Here is a 25,317-nt window from a genome sequence, read left to right as displayed (position 1 = left end):
AGCACTGGAGTGACCAGGACAGGCGGGGCCGCAGAGCCGGTGTGGTCGGGCTCAGGCAGCTCCCGGCACAGGTAGGCGCTGGCTTTGGGCTGGAGCTTGTTCCTGGGCACAAGCGAATCCAGACTCTCGTAGGGGGGCAGACCCGATCTGATTATGCAAACACTGAAATCCTCCTGGCTCAAAGCATCTGCTTATTTTTCTCATTCCTCTGGCTTGACTCAGAGACTTTCCTGAAAGATGCCCTCCGTGGCCGCTCATACAGCTGCAGAACAGCCTCCGTCGCTCTGCCCCGAGCACGTAGCTGCAGGCGAAGCCAGTGGGCCGCGCCGGGAAGGGGTTCGCGCTGACAGACACGCGTTTATCCTGATCGATCAGGCAAATGATTTCTTTGCAACACGCCCCAAACAAGGCGTTGCAGTTAATACTGAGTTTGAGTTGTGCAATACAGATGGTAAACCGTGAAATGAGATGAGGAAATGATTTGCCAGACCGCCTCCCCGGGCCGGGCGCTGTAGGGTCGGAAGGAAATGCTGTGATAACCCCTTGGAACAGAGGGCAGGTGCTTTCTGGATTGTTCTGCACAGTTAGGGAGGGGAATGTGAAGTCGGGGAGGGAGTGCTGGTTTCAAAGCTGATCACTATGTGGCCGAGGGCAGGGCTGAGGCCTAAGGGGTGCCACCATGTCAGGTGGGGCACCTCACGGGAAGCTCAGTGCTGGGTGACGTGGGCTTTCTCTGTGGACGTACACACTCCTGGCCAGGGGCAATGACTAAGGAATGCCCAGAGGCTGGCTGGGCTGGAGCTCTTCCATCTGCCCCGCCAGGCGTGGGAGGCCATCCTGCGTGGCTGTGCTGCCCCTTGGTTTGCTTTGGGTTTGATCAGTGGGATCTTCACTGGGTTTGACGAACACAGAGCTTTGGGTTTGGCCAAGGAGGAGCTTCGCTTTGCTCAGGGCATCAGAGGGAAGGAAGGAGGGATGCTGGGGTATTTTTCTCCTACTTCCACTTCCGCCTTGCCTTGGCGTGGCTGTTGCTAGCTCCAAGGAACCACACGATCCCTCGGGGGTTCTGTACACACTGCCCGCACTTCTGTAACATTTCCTTCTGTTAAGCACCCCTTAACTGATCCTAATTTGAGGGTGCTGTTTTCTGCCCGGACTGACTGACCCATCGGTCTGAGTGCGTTTCCCCGGCAGCCTGTAGAGGGTCACGTCTGTGTCTGGGCAGGGGGAAGCAGCATCCACACAGACAGAGGAGGGAACTGACTTCTGGCCGCGACACACACATCCCGGAGCCCCTGGAAGCCCGGCGGCTCCTGGCAGCCACAGTCACCGGGAGGTAAAAAAATGTCTCTTTTAAAATGTGACTGGGCGCCATTGGGCCATCTAAGAGTGTTCCTCCCTGGGTCGAGGCTGGGAATAACCAGGGTCTCGAGACAAAGAGGGTGGGAACTGAGAACTGGGTGTGGCCATTTCCTTAATGTGGAAACTGAGGCTGTAAGAGGTTCCAGCCACCTGCCAGGTCGACAGCAGCGTTGAAAGAGCTGTAGGAGGGTGAGGACAGGGCCTGGCCGAAGGTCAGATGCAGTGCCACCCAGGGAGGATGCGGACGTCAAGACAGACCTGTAACTGGCAGATGGAGGCCCGTGCAGAGGACCCAGGGGTCTGCTGGGAGGCTCCTCGGCGCCCGGCGGAAAGATGTTCCCGCACTTCTCTGATTAGAAAGCGATTCAGGTGAGTTACGGGACATCTGAAGACCACAGCAGACATAGAAACCACCCAGGTCCTTGCCTCTTAGACCAATCAGTTACTGCTTTAGTATATTTACTTTCAGTATATTTTCTTCAGTGTAGCTGTAGTCGTTTGGTTTTTATAACTTTGTGTTCCACCTCTTCGCATTATGAGTAAACATTACGAATGAACCTAGTATTTTAAACTTTCTATTATGTAGATTTTTGTTTATATAGCTATTCCCATGATAGTGGCCAGTTAATTTTTTTCTGTTTCCTTTTCTAAATCTTTTTTTGCTATTGTAGCTAATAGTACATATATATAATGATATATATTATAATAATGATATATATATATATATACACAAATATATATACACACACTGTTGTACACAAACTTTGTACTCACATTTTTGTGTCCATCTCTGATTATTTCCTTCAGTCAGGATTTTAAAAGTAGAATTATCAAAGGACATGAGTATTTAAAAACTTATGTATTTATAAATTGCTTTCCAGAGAAGTTGGACTAGCCCCATTTCTCTTGCCAGACACCTAGGAGAGTGCACAGCTCCCTGCAGCTGTTCCTGCATGGAGTTCAGTAGGGCCTCTCTTCAAGGCATGGCCCAGCCCCAGGCCATGCCCCGCCCCCAGGTCAGGGCCCCACCCCCAGCCATGGCCCCACCCCCAGGCCATGCCCCGCCTCCAGATCAGGCCCCACCCCCAGGTCATGGCCCTATCCCCAGCCATGGCCCTGCCCTAGGTCATGGCTCTGCCCCCAGTTATTGGTCCTACTCCCAGGTCCTACCTGCACGTGTCCTAAAGGTGAGCCCATGCCTGTTAGTGAGCATGCGCGGTGGGTCAGGGTTGATCTGGTTCCAAGAGTAATATGTATCTATTTTCTACTTTCCAGATGTTTCTCCCCTCTGGGCCCAATTCCATGGCTCCCTGGAAAGTGATATGATGACCTTGGGCTTGAGCCCAAAGAGCACGGGAGATTTTTGGCAGATTGGCGGTGGGCTGGTGCCAACCAACTTAGAGCGAAAACACTGTATGTTGGGCCCACGTGGAGGAACGTGTCTGCATCTGCCCCATGGGCTCAAAGCACCACAGCCTCCCCCAGGAGACTGCCTGGGCAGCTGGATCCCTTTGGAGCAGAAGCAGGCAGGCGGTGTTTTAGCAGGGATTTATGTCTGTGGAGTTGCTTGGAGATTAGGCACGCACGGGTGTGGACGAGGAGGCCCGGGCCTGTAGAGACCACTGGCTCAAAAGCAATACTGGTGCAAGGAGAGGATATCTAGCCTCACTGAGTCTCAGCTTCCTCATCTGTGTGGGGTAGCAGTGGAGTTTTCTAGGGCCTTTTCCAATCAGGGCACATAACGCGCATGTCCAAAATACACGCTCTGTTGTGTAATCCACTTGCTGGATGGTAGATACATTCCAGTATCCACCCTTGATTTTTAGCTTCCTCCTGATGCCGGGAATGCACTTAGTGGATTATTAGTAGTAGCTATTGAAACCCAAGTCTGTCTTTCCTCCGAACAACACCCTCTTCCTGTCACTGCCTGCAGGGCCCCATCATTTCCTGTGACTGGGTAGAGTTCATTTTAATATTAACTCAAAAAATGTGATGCAGAAAGTTGACCTGCTGAGCTTGCATTTGGACTTCTCCGGTGTTTATGCAATCACCCTGCACCGCTCTTGTCCCTGAGTGCAGTCAGCTCAGAGGTGACCATCTTACAGATCTGGAAACTGAGGCTGAGAGAAGGGGCATGTCTAGCCCAAGAACATCCACCCAATGAGCTGCGGAGCCAGGACTAGAATCTAAATCTCCAGATTCCCGGCTGCTGCCTTATTTATTTTACCTGTGGTTTTAAAAAGGATTCCTTAATATATGAGTTTTATGTGAATCCTCTAACTCATAAACAGATGGAAGTAGTGGGAGGGGTTATGTGTGTCCGAGAGCCTTATCCACTAGGGCGTGTGAAGTAATTCCATGGATCTCCACACTTCTGTTTAGAAAGGGCTAGTGTTCACCAAACAGCCAGCCCCATTGACTCACTTATTCTCTTACTCATGTATCCTTTCAACAAACTCATGGTGAGTACTTAGCTGAAGTGAGCTACCTAGTGCCCTTCCAATAATTCTCTGCTCTTGGCTCCTCCTCCCTTTTCTTAAAATAGTCAGTCATTTCTGTTGTTTTCCAACAAGGAGCCCTAATAGGTGCAAAGAGTTTGTACTAACTGCCTTGGTGGTGGAGTCCTTTTGGGAAATTATGAGCAGGGGAGTCTCTGGGACAGATTTGAGTGTTAGATAGATCATGCTGGTGGCCAAGCAGAGGATGGCTTGGTTCCCACAGGAGCACAGGGGAGGTGGGAGGCAGGAATATTGAGTAGGTAGTATTGAAGATCAAGAAATACTAAAAGCCCAGGCTATGTCAGTGATTGCACCAAAGGCAGGAAAGTGCAATGATTGAGAGCTTGGACTCTGATGATAGGTCTGGGTTTGCATCCTGATTCTGCTTACTTAGTGTGTAAACAAGGGCACATAAGTCTCTTAACCTCTCGAGTGGGTCTCGTTATCTCTAAAACAGGCTGGAGAAGAGTATCTCCGTTTGTGCTGTGTTGAGAGGATTCATTGAGATAACTAAAGTGGAGGCTATGAACAGTGAGTGGCTCATAACAAGCATTCGGTAAATGCTATTGTCCATTGATGATGGTGATGATAGTGATGAGGATGGTGATGAGGATAATGGTGATGGTGATGATGATGGTGGTTGTGATGATGATGATGATGATGATGGTGGTGGTGGTGGTGATAACTATCAGGGATGGAGATGATGAGTGGGATTTAAAGAAAAAATCAGAGATGACTCCTGGAGTTTTGAGCCCCTTTTAAGAGAATAAAACAAAAAGAACCCCACCAACTTACAGAATATGTTCATATAGTTCTATGCTTTTGTAGAATTTGAAAAGCTGGATCTTGGATATTTCCACCCCAGTCGGTTACGATCACTTCTCCCCACTCTGCCTTGGCCTCCTGTGTGCTTCTAGTGTGGGCGTGCCAGGGCTGCTTCAGGAAGGACATGCGCACACCTCCTTAGCTCCACGTTAAATCTGTGTGTGCATTCGCAATTCGCAGAACGCCCGAAATATATTCGCTTAACATTTCTTTATGTTGTCTTCATCCTTTCCATGGACAGAAAGTGGCTGCAGATTCAAACATCATGGAAATCAAAGTTAGCTCATGACTTGACCGTTGCCTGCAAAGACTCCAAGCCTGAGGCTTACTGTTTTATTGATTTGTTGTTGTTACAAAGAGAGATTACCTAACATTAGAAAGGTGTTAAGGATATACCGGCATCAATGGGAGACCTTCTCCCTGCAGTAACCAGCAAGATTTGAAGAGAATTGGTGATGGAATGTGGTAGACGCTCACTGTGAGAGTCTGTTATTTAATGCTGGGTCTGTGGACCACCCAAAGCTGTGTCCCAAACTGCCAGTGGAACTCGCCCTATACCATGGACAGTCCCACCCCAAAGACAGGCTGTCATAGCACCAATGCCATGTGGCTGCACTATTCAGGACCTGCGGAAATTGACATCGACAGGTGGACACAGGTAAAAATTAGCTCAGGATTAATCGGCTTGGCCTCTCGGCCTGGCTTCCTCAGGCAGGCAGGAGGGAAGCCTCGCCGAATGAGGCTTCTATTTAGAGAAGGCATCTGAGCAACTGGGTTTGGGATGGGCCAGGCTCTGCAGAGGGCTTGCTCCAGTCTCCAAAGCGGGCTTGCTGGTGGCATCACTGGAGACACGGTGCAGTGAAGAGTCCACCATGAGGCAATTAAAGGGACAGGACACCCCCCTACATCTTGAAGGGGCTTCCCCACAGATATCCCCTTCCCATGCAGGAGACAGAAGGCAGCCAACTGGTCCCCTGGAAATGAGAAGTGAGGATGAGCAACTGTTTTTTAATGAGTCTGCTTTTCTCGATCCGTGCCCTGCTAAATAGCAATTTGCTTAACTGACTCCCAGAAAGATTAATAAACAATAACACAATCACGGACACCCAAACTGACCTTTGCAAAAATATTTGCATCCTTTGAAAATTCTGGTGCTAGGCTGTGACATTAGCTGTTGCTCAAAATATTGGCAACGTCTCCATTTTAAATCTTTAATTGTAGAAAATTTCCCACATATACAAGAGTCTAGAGAGAACAGTAAGCATAGTGAGCTCCCGGTACCCAGGCTCGAGTTTCAGCAGTTATTAACTCTCTGCCAGTCTTGTTTTCTCTATTACCACCTCGCCCTTGGAAACCCTAGGCTCCGTCCCTTCACCCACAGTACTTCAGGATGGTCACGTTGTTCCGTGTGCAACTGCTGATAGGCACGTGTGTTCATTTCAAGTTGGTTTGTTGGGTGAGGATCCCAGTGCGGTCCAGCCATATGGCAGCATCTTTATGCTGCTTCCTCTCTTCCCTCCCATGTCTCCAGACCTTCTTCTCATGTTCTCCATGTTCCTAGTCATCTTGGGAAGAGGTCAGTTTGTTTTTGGCATTCTCAAGCTCTTCTGGGGGTTGTCTGCTTTTTGGGGTTCCCATCCCCCTCCTTTAGGCGCTAACTTAGAGATTGTATATTTTCTATCTACTGAGGAATTTTAATTCCCAACCAATTCTGGTTCCCTGGAAAAAGAGGTTCCAGAGGCGAGCGAGCCAGTGGATTGCAGGATGGAAGGGGCTCCTTGGAGCTTCTGCGCCCAGTGGTGCTGACATTTCTGTTTAGAACTGACCAAGGCCTTGCCCCTGCCCTGCGGCCCTGGCCAAGTCGCTCAACCTCGCTGGGCTCTGATTTCCTCGTGTACCCCATAGAGAGTGTTCACTTATTGTTCCCTTTCTCCCCCACCACTGGAGTCCAGCACTCTCTGCTAGTTGCTGTAGCAAAATGCCTCGCACGCAGCGAGTGCTCACTGATCTGCTGAGCGAGGGGCTCAGATGCGCTAGGGAACTCCTCCTGCTCTGAAGCCCCCGATCCAAGGCTCCAGGTGCTGCCCACCTCAAGGGGTCTCAGTTCTTGCTCCTGGCTGGGGGTCGCCTCCCACCTCTGACTTTGCTTGGCTGACTGAGAAGAAACTGACTGCAGACTCCAGTGGGGGGAGAAGTGGATCGGGACACGGGAGGCCACTTCCCCATGTCCTTGGCTGAACGTCCCCCTCCTGGGTGACAGCCTGGGTCCCATTGCTCAGCTCTATTTCCGTCGCCATTTGGCATGTGTCACCTTGCAGAGGCCTGGGCCCTCAGGGACAAAAGGCCAAAATCTGCTAGAAGAATGGTAATTTGAGGAAACTTGGCCCCCTGCCCCTGGGGCTTCGATGTTCTTTGGGACAAGTTGAGTGATGATATCATGGACTTAATTACTTTCTGGACTATGTAGGGCCCTTGTGTCTAGGCTCCAGCCGGTGTGAGGCCCCAGGGAGCCTAATTTAGGAAAAGGAATCAGTGGGATGACAGCTGCTGAAAATGCTTGGCTCCACCTTCAGCCAGAGAATTTAAGAAAAAGGCCTTTTGAGACACCTAACCCTAGAGGAAGGTCTTTCCTCCTGAGGTCTCTCAGGAAAAGGCTTAGTTCTTGGGGATGAAAGGCTCACAGAGGTCATCTTGGCCAGCCAATATGCTCTCCAGCACCCCTAAGAGGTGGTTATTCTGGCTGTGCTTGATTACCTCCAGTGACAGGGAGCTCAGTCTCTGCATAGACAACCCATTTCATTACTGAACAAGATAACTGCTGGACTGCGCCAACCTGACTTCTCCATTGCTGAACACTGTCCTCTTCGTGCCGCTTCCATTGTCCTGGTTTCACCCTGGGGAGCCACATAGGACACGTTTAAATTCTTCTTTCTGTGACAGCCCTTCAGATATTTGAAGGCAGCTCTCGTGTCCCCCTTGAGCTTCTTCTCCAGGCTAAACATAGCCCTTGTAGCCATTGCTCATATGACATGGCTCAGTCCGCACCACTGTCCTCATCATTTTCCACTGGATGGACACCAGCCTTTCACTGTCCTTCTGCAGTGTGGGGCCCTGAGGCACTGATCTGAGCAAGAGAGTCGGACACGCACCCGATTCCTACCCTCCCAGTCTACTAGCACCGCCCGGCTTGGCAGACACCCCACGTTCTTTACACCCACAAACGCCCTCCATTATTCTTACACACGCTGCTGCTAAGCCTCACCGCCCTCTCTGGGATTTGGGCAGCTGCGCTTTAGGGCCCAAGGGCAGGGCTGCCAACCATCTGTCCCTGTTAGAGTTCCGCCTTGGTGGATTCCCGCGAGTGTCCCAGGCTGTCTGGGTATTTTGGGTCTGAATTCTCTCATTTGACACTGACAGCCCTCTCAGGTCTGTGCTGCCCGTGCTCACCCGGCCACGAGAAACGGCCATGGGGCGAGGCAAGCGTGTCCCCTTAGGGCTCGTGTGAAGCCATCACTCGGCGCCCTCTTAGGGGTGGTCACTCAACACATGACGCAGCTCCCTTCCTCACCCACTCACAGGGTGCTGGGAAGCTGGTGGCAATCCAGATATTCGGTGTCCACGCGCACCCCTGCTGTACTGTGAGGGGCAGTGAGGTGGCCCGTGGTGTCCCATACACAGTTAGCGCAGGCTGCTCCTGCTCCCTGGCCACCCAGTCTCCCGGTGCCCTGGGAACCAGAGGGCGCAAGCCCCGTGCAATAGCAGGACAGGGCTCCTGGAGGCTGATCCCCTGCTGGGGAGGGTTAGGCTCCTGGCTGAGGTCACCAGGAAGGCCTGGCCCTGAGTGACAGATACAGACAAAGGGGAGCCTCCTACCTCACCCAGGGAACCTTTTCCAGGGGTAGAACTCAAGGGTTTATAACTAGACAGACTGTCAGTCACACTTCTCTGGCTTCTTTTCTTTCCTCCTTTCCCACTTCCCTGCCTTTGCTTGCTTCCTTCCTTCCTTCCTTCCTTCCTTCCTTCCTTCCTTCCTTCCTTCCTCCCTTCCTCCCTTCCTCCCTTCCTCCCTTCCTCCCTTCCTCCCTTCCTCCCTTCCTCCCTTCCTCTCTCTCTCTCTCTCTCTCTCTCTCTCTCTCTCTCTCTCTCTCTCTCTTATGTTTTTACCCTTCTGAGCATCATCTCTCTCTGTACTCACCATTTCTTAGTGTCTCTGTTCTCCAGGTCATAGACCATTGGGTAAAGTATACGTCAATCACCAACAGCCATGCCTGCGGGTGCTGAGAGGAGGGCCCAAAGCACCCCTGGGGCTCCACAGGAACAGGAGTTTCTGGGTGGTCCCTAGGCCTGAGGTTCTGTCCTGTGCTTCATAAACTAGTGCACTCTCCCCGGAATCATCCCACCTGATGTTCATATGACAACTTCCCGGGTTGACTTTCACACCTGAAGGAGATAAAATTCTTCTGTTAGACTCTGGACTTGTTTTTTTTTTTTAATCTAGAAAACGTGTCCCCATAATAGGTGACCTTAAAGTCAGCCCAGGTCATTTTGGGATTCAGATTGCTACTGAATGTGGGGACAAATGCTGACAGGGATCAACTAAGCATAGGTCACTGTGCTCTGCTGGAACCAAGGCTGCCTGGGGGCTGGGAACCCGGGAGAACCAGCAGCTTTTAGGACCTTCTGGAGACAGTGCGGTCTCTGACATGAGTCCTGGGTTGGTATAGTGGCTCTGCGACTCTGAGCCTCCTAACCTCTCTGGGCCTCTGTTTTCCTCATATGTAAAATGGGTTATACTTGGCTGACCACTGAGATGGTTAATTAAATTAGCACTGTTCCTGGCATGGAACAGACATTGTATTTATGGCTTCACAGCCCTGCCTCCAATAGCACCATGAGGTCTTTTTAAAAATCGATGACTCTTCCAACAAGGAGAGAAAAGAATGGTGGAGACGTGAAGAGTGTCGACCCCACAGGATGCTTCGATGATGGTTCAAAATGGTTTCTAACCTGCGCTTCTCATGCAGGTAACTTTGCTTTTCTTTACGGTTAGGTTCTGTCAGAAAGCCTTTTCAGAGGGCAAAGGTAGCTATGTTTCAAAAGTAAAAACCTCCCAGGCCTTGCCTTTGTTTGGGACAGCTGGGTCCCCAGAGCCAGGGTCTCTGAGCTCAGCCTGATGAACAGTGACAGGTGGGCCCGGCCTGTGCAGAGAAGTGGGGTGTAAATCAGGGAGCCCCCAGGTGCTGGGCTGGAAGCACTCTGCATACCTGGACAAGGGGGTGCCATGCTGCAGGCACACGAGGCTTTGCCACGCTCTTCTCCTGGGTTCCTGGCCAGGGTTGTGGGTAGATGATCAAAGTGGGAAAGATTTCTCCTGCTCCTAGGACCTGCTCCTCCCCTCCCCCATTTCCAAGGTCAAGATCTAAGTTCCATGTTCTGCATCCCAGCCACTGTCCCCAAATATCTACTGGCAAGACTCAGCCCAGCTTGGCTGCCAGGTCACTGCCGGTCAAGCTGACCCTTGTCTGAAGATCATTTCTCTCCTGGATTTGTCTCCCTCCTTCCGCTTCCTCCCAAGGCCCAGCAGAGCACCATTTTGTTAGGATTTCCCAACTCCAGATTCCAGGACGTGGCCAGCTCATGCCATTCCGCGCTAAGTCAAGTCAGCGGATTTTGTCCTATTTATGGGATGAGTTAGCAATTCAGAACTGGCGTCTCGTCTGCCGGCTTGGCAGCCACAATAGACGATGTTTTCTTTCTCCCTTTTCCTCTAAGTTTTAAAGATAATTATTCTTATAAGTAATATGCAAATATAGTCTCACTGGGAAAGATTTTAAAATAGAGAAATATAGAAAAAATATGCAGCGTAAAATATTTAGGTTCCATTTTATTCTATTCTGGTTGTTGGCATTTTGCTGTTTCCTTCCAGCCTTTGTTCTATGCACCGTTTACGTGCATATCTGTGTAAATACATGCAAATATAAGCGTGTGCAGTGGAGAGTCTAACCTTGCCCAGAAGGAGCTGGCCTTTGCCCTCAGTTACCAGGAGGTGATCGTGGCTTTCCTGGGGGCCTTGGGCCAAGCCAGACAGTAACAATGTGACTGAAGGTGGGGCTGGCCAAGCCAGAAAGGTCAACAGTATGATATAGGGTGTGGACTTTGGAACATGCAGTATCAGTTGACTACATCAACCACGGGGGATGGGTATATCAATCAATCAATCATGCAGATGTAATGGGGCCCCAATAAACACGGAAAACTGGAGTCTGGGGAGCATCACTTGCTAGCAATAGTCTGTACAGGAGAGGAAAATGTCCATGACCCCATGGGGAGAGGACAATGGAAGCCCCAACTTTGGCTCTTCTCATGGACTCTGCCCTGTGTTCTTCTTCTCGTGGGTGATTTTAATCTGTGTCTCTTCCCTACAATGAGCCATAACGGTGAATATAGGAGCCTTCATGAGCTCTGTGGGTTCTTCCAGCACATTATTGAACTTGAGGTTTTGGGAACCCTCCTGAAGTTGCAGTTGGGGTGAGAAGTAAGTGTGGTTCTGGGGACAGTGCCCTCTAACTTTGTAGTTGGCCAAAACTCATCAGTGTGTGACTTTATATGTGTGTGTATATATTTAAAGTTACCTAATTGGGAATTACTATCATGGCTCTGGATAATTGAATTATTTCACCTTTCACATGCTTGCAGACCTTCTTTAAGGCTTCTGTGCCTCATTCTCCTTTCATGGAAAGTGGGGTAATACCAGCACCTGCACCTAGAGTCATTATGAGGAGCAAATGAATGACTCTTTGTAAAGCTTTAGGACAGTGCTTGCCATGGGATTGGAGCGGCTTAAGACATGATGCCAATGATAATGGTGATGATGGCGATTTTGATTTTGATATTAGACCATTGAATCTATAGCTGCTTTTTTTTTTTTTTTTTTTTTTAATCCTCTCCCAGGGACGTTTTTGCATTTATCTTCAGATAAAGCAGGAAGGAGAGAGGGAAGAAGAGAGAGAGAGAAACATTCATGTGAGAGAGACACATCGAATGGCTGCCACCCACATGACCCCAACTGGGGCCGGGGACAAACTGCAACTGAGGCACATACCCTTAGCAGGAACCGAACCCGGGTCTCTGTGGACCACAGGCTGATGCTCTAACAGCTAAGCCAAACTGGCCAGGGCTATAGCTTATTGCTTTTAATAGCTGATTAGTGGATATCATTTCTGTTAGTTCCTTCTGGGTTGGGGGCTAGAATTTTTCTGGGAAATGATCCTTTTGCTGAACTACAAGGTCAGATGAATTAGCCAGCTGGTGTACAACACCTATTTATTGAGCACCAATTATTTATTACAAAAGCATTAAGTTGACACACACTATGTGCAGGGGCCCCGTCCTGATCACTGTGGGATTATAAAAACCAGTGCACTGGGGGGTGGGAGGTGGGGGGAGGGGGATCCATAGAACATCTATGAAGTGCCAGACGCTGGTCATTTCATGTAATCTGTACAACACCCCTAGGAGGAAAATATCATGACCCCATTTTCCAGAAGAGAAAACCGAGTCTCTTTTTTAAAAATGTGCTCAACTTGATATGGTCAGCGTGAGCTGGGAATGAGACTGAAGTCTGGGCTGCGTCAGTTCAAAGCCTGCTCCTTCTGAGCTGCACTGCACCGCTGGACCAGGCAGACCCTGCCCTGCACAGGCTTCTGTTTCTTTGGAGAAGGGGTGGCGGGGGTGGGAAAGATGAGACACAGGGACACTGGAGAGAACTCGAACGCTCATAAACACATCTCTGTTTCTGAAGTTGCTTTGTCTCTCAACATGTCGGACTTTTCAGAACAACCCTGATGTAGGCAAGCACCGTTCCCATGCGCAGGTCTCACGGGCTGAGCTAAACATCTCACAAGGGGCACAACTGGGAGTTGAATCTCCATGTTGCAGTGAGTGGTTACAATAATACCCTGCGGGACGGTCACTGTGACCCGGAGGGCGACACCTGTGGGCGGACAGCTGCAGCCGGGGCCTCCCCACCAGCTCTGGAAGGAGGCCGCGTCTTCTCCGACTCCCAGCTCCTTTCCCTCCGGTCTAGCTGCCCAGGTCGCTGTGGCACGGGGAGTATATTTCTTTGGGCTCTTGGCAATGGAGCATTTCAAAAGTGAATCTAGATGAAAAAGAAAAGCCTCAATTAGTTTTTCTAGCTTTATCGGCAAACACAAAAATGGCTGCCTCTGGAGGGTTCTCTCCATTTTTGCAGGCATGACTCATCATCAGATATAGGTTTCCTTCAAGATACAATGAAAAACTAATGAGAATTTAATTTCTGTTGAGCAGTGTTGGGGAAACCCAAGATGAGCACAGGGATGGCTACGGGCTCATCAGCGAGTGACTTCGAGTGTATTTCTCTGTGACCCGAGTGTGGGCTTCAGCAGAGTGCCCAAGCCCTGAGCTACCAACTAAAGTCGTGAATGAAACGGGCATTGGTTTTTCTCTGTAAACTGCAGTTTCTGAGACACCCCCTGGACTGCACCCTCCCTGTGGAGAGGGCTTGTTAGCAAGCAGGGCACACCCTGGCACTCTTTGCAAGGACATCACCATTCCTCCCTCCGGTAGCTGCTGTGGCGTATCGGTGTCCCTGTCTCTCCTGAACTCAGCACCCGGGCAAACATTGTGGCTGTCTCTCAGTCTTGTTCTGAGGACCACAGGATTGCTAGGATTTCAGGAATTACTCAGGACACTTCTGCGCTGAGACACCTTTGCTCAGTGGAGGCAATAGCAATGATTTTGCCCATTCATCCAGCTACTTATTTTTTTTATCCTCCCTGGAGGATTTTTTTCCATTGATTTTTAGATAGAGCGGAAGGGAGAGAGGGAGAAACAGAGAGAGAGAATGAGAGAGAGAGTGTGCACATGCAAGAGAGAGAGAAACATCAATGTGAGAGAGACGCATTAACTGGCTGACTAGGGCCAGGGATCAAACCTGCAACCCAGGTATGTGCCCTTGACCGGAATTGAACCTGAGATCTTCTGTCTGCAGGTCAATGCTCTAACTGTTGAGCCAAACTGGCCAGGGCCATCCAGCTACTTTTAATTGGGTACCTACTATGTCCCATCCAATGTGCTAGGAACTGGGACAGTAAGTAACAGAGCACATGTGGGCGTCCCTCTCCACTCCGGAAGCTTGAGTGCCCTTTAATCACGAGAAGGCACCTCCCCCACCTCAGCTGGTGCCCACAGCAAATCCGTGGAGGAGGCAGGGGCTGGTTATCCATAGCTTCCAGAAGAGAAGCCGAGGTTGGGGAAGGCAAAGTGACTTGCTGACCATTGTAAACCAGTGATTGTTTGTAGAACCAGGTTTTCAAAGTCATAGCTTTTGACCAAAATCGTGGACTTCAAAACCCATCAACTGTGCACACTTTGGGGAAGTGACAATGTCAGAGCCTCTGTTTCCCCTGTAAGAAGAGGGTGACAGAATCTGTTCTGCAGAGTTGCTGAGATGGTTCAGTTAGATGATGTAGATGGATATTAATTGATAGATGTCTATTTGTAGAAATAGATAAAATAGATAATAATATGCTTAAAGCACTTGACATACTGCCAAGAGTATAAAAATAATCACCATTGCAGTAATAAATTGGCTGATATTTATTAAGTGCTTACTATGTTCCAGGTAAGTTTCATTATTCCTTCCACTTTACCATTGAGAAAAACCTAAGCATAAGGAAGTGAAGTTACCTGCCTGAGGTTATTGATAAAGGTGATAAAGCAAGTTTTCAAAGTTTATAATATAGGTATATATTTTATATAACTATCATCTACACCCCCCTTTTATTTCACCAGTGGAAAGAAAAGGCAATTGTTATTTAAAAATAATTAAAAAAATTTTTAATGACAGTTGACATATAATATTATATTAGTTTCAGGTGTATGACATAGTGACTAGATATTTAAGTAACTTATGAAGTGATCACCCTGATAAATCTACAACCCATTGGATACCATACATGGTTATTACAATATTATTTTTTTAAAAAAAATGAAGTTGTGTGGGGGCAGCCAATTGATGTGTTTCTCTCACATTGATGTTCCTCTCTCCCCCCGCCCCTTCTTCCCTCCATCCCACTCTGTCTGAAGATAAATGAAAAAATATCCTTGGGTGAGGATTAAAAAATAATAATAATAATTTCATTTTTCTTGGAGCATATTTGAAGGAAAGTGAGGTCATTCTGGGGGTCAAGTTCACGCACAGTGCTCTGGGCCTTCAAGATGAAGTTGTGCGTGAGGTTGGTGTACTGTGTGGTGGCGGGATTGCCCCCGGTGCTCTTACTGGGCATGCCTGGTGTGTTCACCACGATGATTCCCTGCCCTCCCTTCTGGCTCTGACATTCTTCAGTGTCTCCTCCCCCTTGGCCATCTCAGACTGATCGGGTAGCTCTGCGTCGCCAGCATGCCACCAATGCAATCTCGGCAAAGAACACAGTTGGAGAAATTACGCTACCCAATATCAAACTATACTACAAGGCTATAGTAATCAAAGCAGCATGCTACTGGCATAAAAACAGACACATAGATCAGGGGAACAGAGTAGAGCCCAGAAATAAACCCACACCTGTATGGTCAATTAATCCATGACAAAGGGGGCAGAAACATACAAGGTGATAGAGACAGCCTTTTATACATAGTGTTGTGGAAACTACACAGATACATGCAAAAGGCAGTTATTATTTTTATTATCTTTTTTGGTATGTGCCCCTAGCGGGAACCGACCCCAGGACTCTCTGGTCCACAGGCCCACACTCCAACTGCTGAGCTTATTTTTGAACGATCAGAGGAAAGGGTAAAAATATTTCCCAAGTGATTTACAATAAACACAGCCTTTCCAGATATTAAGCTGTGGGTGCCTCCCTATGAGGACTGTGGTCTCAGTGGTCTTGCCCGTCAGTGGGGATCGCTGTCATTCTCTCAAGGTTGTTGTGAAGAGTAAATGAAGAATCTGAAATGCTCTTTAGACCCTAAAGTGCTTTCCACAAGAGTTGCTTGTCCTTGTATGTTAAACTCAGTGGGCTGTTCTGTGCTCTAAGTGTGTAACGATGCCATTTGACACAGAGATAAATCAATCTTCTAAGTCTGCTGCCCAAAAGGACACCCAGGTCACCATCTTGGCAATTTCCAGTATGCGATTTAATTAAATGCCTGGGTTATGGATGACCTGCTGTTCAAACTGAAGACCTGACTGTAATCTCATTTTCAAAACACTTGTTCAGAAGCTGCTTTCTCTTTCTCATTTTGCTTTTAATAACCTGTCTCTTGCCTTAATGGTCTGTGTCACTGTGTTGAGGAACATAATTCAAAGTAAGAAAGTACACAACAGGAAATTGTAATTTCTTGTTTCTCAGGAAACATAAACAGAAATACTTGCTACCCCTCCACTGATTTTCAGATGTGAAACAGAAGACACTTCAGGTAATAATTTCTTTTTATAGATTTTGTTTTTTAAGGAAAAGCATTCTTCTGTATTGTAGTAAAATAGATACAGCACAACAAAATTTACCATATTAACCATTTTTAAGTGTTTAGGTCAGAGGCATTATGTATGTTCACACTGTTGTACAACCATCACTACCACCCACCTCCAGAACTTTGTCATCTCCCCAAAATAAAACTGTTCCCATTAAACACTCACGCCCCTCCCCCGACCCCTGTTAACCTCTACCCTCCTCTCTGTCTCTGTGACTTTGACTGCTGTAGGTCCCTCAAATAAGTGGAATCGTGTAGTATTTGTCCTTTTGTTTTAGCTTGACGATAAGGTTTACCCATGTTGTAGTGATGAACTGAATTGTATGCCTCCAGCTAAAACTCCCGTGTTGAAGTCCTGACTGCCGGACCTCAGAATATAACCGTATGTGGAGGTCAGGTTTGTACAGAGATAATCAGGTTAAAATGGTCATTAGAGTGGACGCCAATCCAATCTGACTTGTGTCCTTATGAGAAGAGGAAATTTGACACAAACACCAACAGGGGCAAGACCGTAGCAAGACACAGGGAGTAGAGGACCAACCACAAGCTAAGGAGCAAGGTCCGGAACAGCCCTCAGAAGGAACAACCCCGCAGACACCTTGCCTTGGATTCCAGCCTCCAGAATTGTAGAAAATACATTTCTGTTGGTTAAGCCACCCAGTCTGTGGTGGTTTCTTATGCTAGCCCTGGCAAACAGCACATATCTGAAGGTCCCTCCTTTTTAAGGCTGAAAAATATTCCATTGTATGTGTAGACATTTTGCTGATCTATTCATCCGTTGTCAGACACTTGGGTTATTTTCACCTTCTATTACTATGAATAATGCCGCTTTGGATATTGGTGTAAAAGTTTCTGCTGGAGTCTCTGCTTTTGGTTCTCTTGGGTTCATGCCCGGAGGTGAACTTGCTGGATCATGTGGTCATTCATTTCGGGAAATGGCCAAACTACCCTCTTCAGTGGCTGCACCATTTTGTATCCCCACCAGCAAAGCCCAAAGGTTCTGATTGTTCCACATCATTGCCAGCACGTATTATTTTACTTTTCTGTGGTATGTTTGTTTTTTAAATACTTGTGTGCCCGGAGGCATGAAAATGGACAACAAGAGTCCACGCCCGGGATGGCAGAGGAGGCTCCTAACAGGCTGATCCCCCTCAGAGAACAACTGCGGACTCTGGATAAACACGCAAACCAGCCCTGGAAGGCTCTGGAGAGGGCACTACAGTGAGCAGATTTTGGAGAGTCAAAGTGTGAGTGAAGGGACCGACATGGAGTAGTTCCCGGTTTTACGGCACTAGCCTGAAGGCGGGGTGTAGTCCTGGTGGAAGGAACAGCAGCTAAAACTCCAGGATAATCCCACACTTCCTGTCCGGGGAACCAGAGCTTGGTCCTGTGGGGCTTCTGTGACCCCCTCTCCCCAGAGTGCTGTGTGGAGTCCCGGACAGGAGTAAGCAGCTTCCAGCTAAGGCTACACAAAGTCAATTGTGTTTTTATATACTAGCAGTAAACAACTGGAAAATGAAACTTTTAGAAATTAGAATATCATCAACAATTTAGGAATAAATTTAACCAAAGATATCCAAGAGGATTACAAAGGAAGACATCTGCAATGAGAGGAATGAGAGAAGACCTAGATAACGGAATGATATACCATAATCATAGACTGGAAGACTCAGAATTGTTGAGATGACAGTTTGTCTCAAATTGATGTATAAATTCAACACAATCCCAATCAAAATCCCAGCAGGCACTTTTGTAGAAATTGACGGGCTGATTCTAAAGTTTATGGACAAATGCAAATGCAAATGACTTCTTTATGTGCAAATTGCAAATGCAAATGAATCAATCAAAACAATTTTGGAAAAGAACAAAGTTGAAAGACTTACCCTACCTGGTCTCAAGACTTACTATAAAATCATAGCGATGGCAGCAGAGTGGTGTTAGCAAAGGATAGATATGGAGATCAGTGGAACAGAAGAGAGTCCTCCATGGACTTACACAAAGGTGCCAAAGCAATCCCATGGGGGAAAGTATAGTCTTTGCATTCTAGTGGCCAAAGCAGGTCACAAGGCTAGTCCAGAGTCAAGAAATAGGGATATAGACTCAACTTATGATGGGAGGGGCAGCAAAGTCACATTGCTCAGGGTGTGCAAGGAGACAGGGAGACTGGATTCATTTTGGAACATACCACCCCAGGGAACCTGGAAGAGCCTTTGGGACCACTCATCGGACAACTTTGCTTGTCCACCAAGTTCTCAGCTCAAAGGCCACCCCAGATGGCTCTACCTCAAGGTGACTCACAATTACAACTTACCACACTGGCCTGTTTAGCTCCTTCATAGCTCTTCCATAATCTTGTTCATTCATTTCTTCATTTGTTCATTGTCTGTCTTCCCCATTAGGATATAATGATCATTTAAGATGGCTTTGAAATAAGTGAAAAGAAATGCGACTGGGAAGGTAGACAGGTCAGGCTGTGAAGGGCGGGGGTGCCTCAATGAGTTTAGACATTCAGTTGTAGAGAAACAAAGTATCAGAAGTGTGGAGCCTGGAGGTGACCCGATACATTGATATTTTCTAACAAGATTCCTGTTAGGGCACTGGTGTAGAATTCTTTGGGAGGCAGGGGGAAGGGAGACTTGGAAGGGGTGAGAACAAGGACGCCCGAGGGTGGTGGTGATGGTCTGAGTGAGAGTCAACGGCCTGGGTGGAAGGTCAGTGGTGATGGGGAGGCAGGTCCCTCAAGGGGCCGGACCTTCTGACTTCTGAACAGAGTATGGATATTTAGATGATCTATGTGGGATGTCAACAATTTTTAACAAACAAGTTTAATAAAAATGTTTAACCTATGTTGGGGGTAGGCTATGGCCTGAGCCCCATTGGACAGCCTCTCTGCCAAGCACAGCATCATTTTGATTTCACAGGCGTAACTGTAGCTTAACTTGAACACCCAGAATCCAGGTTATTGCTCTGAATGGCTGGTGTGTGCAACCCAAGAATCAGCACCCGGAGACAGGGTGAGGTGGTGGGAGGGCGAGGAGCAGGGGGACCTGTGGGGTCCGCGGGGGCGGGGGCCAGCTCTCTGCCCTCACGGGTGGGAGCCTGGGAGCCTGATCGGGGAGCAGGATCCCAGCGCAGCCCTGCCACCTCTTCGCCCATTTCCTCCCCGCAGAGCAAATCGTCAAGGCCTGCTTCTCAGAGCTGTGGGTGAAGACAACGAGGACAAGTCATTACTTATGTGGCCATGACTGTGAACCACACACAGCACTGTAGCCTTTGCCTAAACAAACTCACTCAGCATCCCCGGCAGCTCTGTGAGGTCATTGTGTTTCCTTTTGCCAATGGGGACACTGAAGTGCAGAGAAGTCCAGTCACTTGCTCAAGTCTATGAAGTTGGAAAGCGGAGAACAGGATTCCAACCAGGCTTCAGAGTCCACGGTCCCCCCGACTGCGCTCTGCTCCCACACGTGAACGTTTCCCGCACCTGGCAGGCCCTCTGGGGAGCTACCATCTCTTCCAGCAGGAGTTAGCCTGCCTCTCCTGTGGGCCCGGCAGCGTGCCGAGCTCTGGGGGCGGAGGGCAGATGGGCCAGGCATGGCTCCTGCCACATCTGATCTTTGAGTGTGTGCTGAAGGCGAGGCTCTGTGTTTGGGGGGAGGAGACTGAATTAAAACGTAGATTTTATTATTATTCATGTATGAGGAGGCCGACATTGAAAAGAGAGTTTGTTACACGCCACGCCACGGGGAACACACGGAGCAGCACGGGAGGGTCAAGGGGCAGAAGGAGCGAGAGGAAAGCGTGGCGGGGCCTTCGTTATGGTTTTCCTGGGAAGGAATGGGGGAGGCGGGGAAGCAGCCTGAGGGTTTTAGTGGAGAGTTTGAATAACTTGGGGGGCTCTGGGCTATAGGGGTGGCCCCTCATTGTCCAGTACCTGGTGGTCCATGGGCTTCTGCAGGGCAGGAAGGTGGGGTACAGGACGGCTGGTTTGCATGGGGAGGGCCCCAGGCAGGTGGTGCGCCGTCTCTGGTGTAGGCTGGCCTGGGACGGGCCGTCAGCGAGGCCCAGGGGCCAGAGCTCAGGGAACACAGGGAAAGAAGAATATGTAGTGAATACAGGACACAGTCAGTGACATGGAACAGGTAGGGTTCTGCCCTAGAGAAGTTTACAGGCCAGGCTGGGGGCAGTCATTCAGGTAATGAACAGAGGCAAACTCAAAAACAGGGATTCTTCTCTTCATTCCTTTATCAAGCGCTTACTCATTCAGCCAGGCACACGACGTGAGCGCCTGCTCTGTGCCAGGCGCTGTCCAGAGCCCGGGGAGCAAGGCATGGACAGGTCCCGGCTCCAGGAAGCGTACGTTCCAGTGGGGGGACAATATGTACATAAACAAGCAGGTACACTCCTACTGGGACGTGTACCAAGAAAATGAAGTATAGGTATTGTTAAATACTAAAAAAGATGTACATTGGTCTCTGCTCCTGTTTCCTGAAACAGAGCTCCCCAAACTCTTATGAAATGGGGCAGGGGAGCATCCTTTGTTCTGGTGAGGTTACTCTTGGTAGGCTCCAGGAGTGGGCTGGTCACTGGAAAGACCAAGCCGTGATTAGAAGCTTGGACTTTATAGCCCCACCTCCTGTTCTCCAGAGAGGGAGAGGGCTGGAGGCTGAGTTAATAATGTATCATACCCATGTGATGAGATCTTCATAAAAATTCCTCAGGTGTGGAGTTCAGAGAGTTTCCAGGTTGGTGACCACATCCATGTGCCAGGAGGGTGGTGCACCCCAACTCCACGGGGACAGAAGCTCTTGTACTTGGGACCCTTCTAGACCTCGCCCTATCTACCTCTTCATCTGGCGGTTCACCTGTATCCTTTATGTCTTTTATAGTAAACCAGTGAATGCAAGTATTCTCTTAAGTTCTGTGAGTCATTTTAGCAATTTTCTAACCCAGGGAGGAGGTCATGGGAACCCTGATTTGGTCAGGGTGGGTTGGTCAGAAGTATGGATGACAACCTGGGGCAGGAGATTGGCAGTCTTGTGGGACTGAGCTCTTAGCCTGTGGGATCTGTTCTGACTCCAGATAGTGTCAGAATTGAGCTACATCATAGGATGCCCAGCTGGTGTTGGAGAATTGGTTGGTGTGGGAGAAAAGCCATCTGTGTAGTCAGTGTTCTGTGAGCAGTGAGAGGATTGAGTAGGAAAAAATTATTTCCTTTAGTTGTTAGAGAGGAGTTTTCCCCTCACAGCGGTATGACAGAGAATGACATGGGATGGACCTTCCAGGTAAGGTCAGGGCTGGACTCTGCAGAGTTGACACCTGAGTTGATGCTGGAGTTAACCATGTGATGATGTGGGGAAGGAAGGAGCACCCCTTTTCACAGCAAGTGCAAAGGTCCTGAGGCTGGAACAGGCTTTGTGTGTTACATCTTAGGCATCATGAAATTATGGCTGGGACATGGTCTGTGAGGGGTGGAGGGGTGGAAGTTGAGGTCAGAGAGGTTGACACCCACCATGCTATGCTACAGGCCATGATAAGGAGATGAGTATATTCTGTGCGGAAACAGCACAGGCTTAAATAGGAAGTGAGCTGAGCTGATGCATGTCAAATTCAGCTTGTAGAGAAGGGGTAACGGGGACAAGAGAGGAGACCATGGGGCAGGCAAATGAGTTGGCCTGATGAGTGATGACAAGTGCCTACTGAGCACCAGGCCCTGCGCTGGGTGATGGAGGTACTGCCGTCCGGTGACAGGGGCTCACAGCATAGCGCAAACCATGAGGGGACAGACCCTACAAACCTGGGCCAAGCACGAGCAGCTCCTCCCTCCCACCTGCCCCTCCTCCAGGGCCAGCTTTGTGAGCCTCGGCACCCGAACTGGACCATCGTGCCCACCTTTCTGTCCAGAATCACTTCCTGCAGGGAGAGACCAGCACAGCCTCTGAAGGACTTGCGAAGCCCAGCTCTGCCTTGGAGGAGGGGGACCCGTCCAAGCTCAGGATGGGTTGTTCCAGGCCCCGAGTGCCCTCCCCTCTGCTGTCCAGATAAACTGTAAACAGGGCTTCCAGGACCCTCGCTGTGGGCAGTGAATCTGGGCGGCTCTGCCCTGCGCTTGGTTGTTTTGCTGACTTCTGTTGTGCATTCTTTTTTTTTTTTTATCCTTACCCGAGGACATTTTTCCATTTTTTTGTTCAGGTAGAGTGGGAGGGAGAGAGAGGAACAGAGAGAGAGAGAGAAACATCGATGTGAAAGGGACACATCGAGTGGCTGCCACCCGCACGACCAACCAGGGCCGGGGACAAACTGCAACCGAGGTACGCGCCCTTAGCGGGAACTGAACCCTGGTCTCTTAGGACCGCAGGCCGACGCTCTAACCACTGAGCAAAACCGGCCAGGGCTGTTGTGCATTCTTATTATAGGATTTGGCTCAGAAATATTCCCCTTGCCAGTCAGTACGTTAAGTGTGGATTCTGTGAGAATGAAGGTTACATTTGTCTCTCTTGTTCATGGAACTGCAGTCACACTCTGGCTAACACAGGGACCCCAACACCCAGCAGGGACCAGGCTCAATGTGGATCAGACCAACAGGGAGGAGGGTTGTCTGTGTGTTCTTAAACCCAGAGCCAATGACCAAATGGCATTGCAAGCAGAATCCAGGTGAAGAATTAGGATAAAACAAGCAAAACGAGTTTTGTTAAGGATCAATCCTTCCTTTACTTTCCTACCCAATGAAATCCTCTGAATTTGGTAAAAACTAATAAGAAAAACAACAAAAATAGCAACATCTTTAATAATTTTTACTTGTTTCACAGGTTGCTTTCACCTTTAAAAATTGTTATTTAAATTGAGATGTAATTAACCTATAACATTTTGTAAGTTTGTACAACAGGTTACTCTGATGCATTTATATATTGTGATACTGTTACCACTGTAGCATTAGCTGACACCTCCATCATGTCACATAATGACCATTTCTTCTCTGCAAGAGCACAGTTATGAGAGCAGCCGGTTCTTAATGACCTTTAGCTCAAAATAATCCATGTGCCAAAGAGGCTTGTTTATTCTGGTATTCTTTGTTAGTTTATGCTTAAATTCTTAAGCCACCTTCCTTTTTTCCCCCTGGATGTAAAGCTCTTTTTAATTAAAATATAGTTGACATATGATATTATATTAGTTTCAGGTGGGCAGCATAGTGATTTGACGTTTACATGCCTTATAAAGTGACCACCACGAGAGTCTAGTGCCCGTTTGTCACTGTCCAGTTATTGCGATGGTTTTGACTGTATTCCCTGTGCGTACTTTACATCCCTGTGACTCTTTGATACAACTATATGTTTGTACCATATGATCTCCTTCACCTTTTTGTCCACCCCCCAACCCTCTGGCAGTTGTCTGTTCTCTGTATCTATGAGCCTATTTCGTTTGTTCATTTGTTTAGTTTTTTAGATTCCACATATAAATGAAATGGTACAGTATTTGTCTTTCTCTGACTTATTTCACTTAGCCTGATACCTTCTAGGTCCATCCATGTTACCGCAAATGGCAAGTATCCTTTGATTTTATGGCTGAGTAATATTCCATTATATATATATACATATCACATCATTTTAATTCATTCATCTAAAGATAGACACCTCAGTTGCTTCTGTGTCATATATCTTTTCAAATGAGTGTTTTTGTTTTCTTCAAACAAATGCCCAGAACTGAAATTGCTGAACTGTATAGTGGTTCTATTTTTAATCTTTGCTGAACCCCTATTCTGTTTTCCATAGTGACTGCACCAACTTACACTCCCACCAACAGTGCACAAGGAGTCTCTTTTCTCCACATCCTCCCTAACACTTGTTTCTTTGAGATGAAGCCATGCTGAGAGATGTGAGGTGACATCTCGTTGTGGTTTTTACATGCATTTCCTTGGTGATTAGTGATGTTCAGCATCTGTGTCTGCTCACTATCTGTATGTCTTCTTTGGAGAAATGTCAGTTTAGGTCTTTTTTTAAATCCTCACCCAAAGATATTTTTACATTAATCTTCACATAGAGATGGAGGGAGACAGGGAGGAAGAGAGAGAGAGAGAAACATCAATGTGAGAGAGTCACATTGACTGGTTGGCAACTGCACAATCCCAACTGGGGCCGGGGATGAACTGCAACCGAGGTACGTGCCCTTAGCGGGAACCAAACCCAGGACTCCTTGGTCTGTGTACGATGCTCTTACCACTGAACCATACTGGCCAGGGCTAGTTTAGGTCTTTTGCTCATTTTTTTCTCCCAATTTTTATTAATTTATTTTTGTTACAGATGTTTCTCCTCCCCCCTCAGACTCCCTCCTCCTATCCGGCCCGCCCCCCACCCCAGCATTGTTGCCTATGTCCATTGGTTATGCATACATGCATATAAGTTCTTTGGTTCATCTCATCCATTCCCCCTCACCCCATTACTCTAAGGTTTGTCAGTCTGAACCATACTCCTTTCTATGTCTCTGGGTCTATTTCATTCATTAGCCCACCTTGTTCATTATATTCCACAAATAAGTGAGATCATGTGGTATTTGTCTTTCTCTGATTGGCTTATTTCACTTAGCAAAATACTCTCGAGGTTCCTCCATGTTGTCTCAAAGGATAAGAGATCTTTCTTTCTTACAGCTGCATAGTATTCTATTGTATATGTACCACAACTATTTTATTCACTCATCTATTGATGGACACTTGGGCTGTTTCCAGATCTTGGCAATTATAAATAGTGCTGCTACAAACATGGAGGTACATATATTCTTTCTGATTGGTGTTTCAGGCTTCTTAGGATATATTCCTAGAAGTGGGATCACTGGGTCAAATGGCAATTCAATTTTTAATTTTTTGAGGTAACACCATAGTGTTTTCCATAGTGGCTGCACCAGTCTGCATTCCCACCAGCAGTGTACTAGAGTCCCCTTTTCTCTACACTCTCACCAGCACTTATTGTTTGATGGTTTGTTGATGGCTGGTGTGAGGTGATACCTCATCATTGTTTTAATTTGCATCTCTGATGATCAGTGATGTTGAGCATTTCTTCATATGTCTCTTGGCCATTTGTATGTCCTGTTTTGAAAGGTGTCTATTTAGGTCCTCTGCCCATTTTTAAATTGG

The sequence above is a fragment of the Molossus molossus genome, unplaced genomic scaffold (assembly GCF_014108415.1).
Source record: "Molossus molossus isolate mMolMol1 unplaced genomic scaffold, mMolMol1.p scaffold_m16_p_18, whole genome shotgun sequence".
Classification (NCBI taxonomy): Eukaryota; Metazoa; Chordata; class Mammalia; order Chiroptera; family Molossidae; genus Molossus; species Molossus molossus.
Note: the sequence above shows the minus strand (reverse complement) of the source record.